Genomic DNA, 839 nt, shown 5'->3' on the forward strand with positions numbered 1-839 from the left:
AAAAGAGGACCAAATAGAAATTTTACAGTTGAAAAGTATAATAACTAAAAAATAATTCACTAGAATGGCTCAACAACAGATCTGAATGTTAGAAGAATTACTAAACCTGATGATAGGTCAATTGAGATTATCTAGTTTGTGGAACAAAAAGAAAAAGAATGAAGAAAAATAAAAAAGCTTCAGAGACCTGTGGGATACCAACAAGTATACCAACACAGGTACAATGACAGTCCCAGAAAAAGAAAAAGAGGCAAACAGAACATTTGAAGAAATAATTACTGAACACTTACCAAATGTGAAAAACATTAATCTGCACATTCAACAAGCTGAACAAATTACAAGTAGACACATCATAATCAAATAGTCACAAACCAAAGATTCTTCTTCCATTTTTTGAGATTTAAGCAATAGGTATATCTAAACCTTTACAGTATTTTAAACAAGTTTATTTAGGCATAAAGTAACACATGTTTATCACACAAGTTTTTAAAACATAAATCAGAATGAAAATAATTCTTTCACTATTCGAAATAAAGAAATCACTATCAATATCTTAGATCATGTTTCCCAAGAATCTTTTTTCCCCCTATATCTAGGTTTTTGGTGAATTTTAAAAATAGCATAGTGGTAATCAAACCACAGAGTAATTTGCATTTTTTAAAATCTATGATTATTTCATGGGGAGGAACGTTTATTTAATAAATGCCACTCAAACCAATTATGAGTCCTGGCTGAGAAAAGTGGATCAAGCAAGGAATGACAAAGTATGTGAGGCTGAGAAAAGCTCAACAAGACCTAGTGCTCAGGGCAGATGCCCATGAGGAGCTGGCTACTTCCTG

At 31.9% G+C, this 839-nt stretch overlaps 1 protein-coding gene across 1 annotated transcript in view; it reads right to left on the reverse strand.

Annotated features, from left to right (window-relative positions):
- Window positions 1-839, reverse strand: part of AHI1 (Abelson helper integration site 1) — a 224,554-nt gene that overhangs the window by 175,429 nt on the left and 48,286 nt on the right. The window lies entirely within an intron of this gene.

This window comes from Propithecus coquereli, unplaced genomic scaffold, assembly GCF_000956105.1.
Source record: "Propithecus coquereli isolate 6110/MARCELLA unplaced genomic scaffold, Pcoq_1.0 Scaffold98, whole genome shotgun sequence".
Taxonomy (NCBI): domain Eukaryota; kingdom Metazoa; phylum Chordata; class Mammalia; order Primates; family Indriidae; genus Propithecus; species Propithecus coquereli.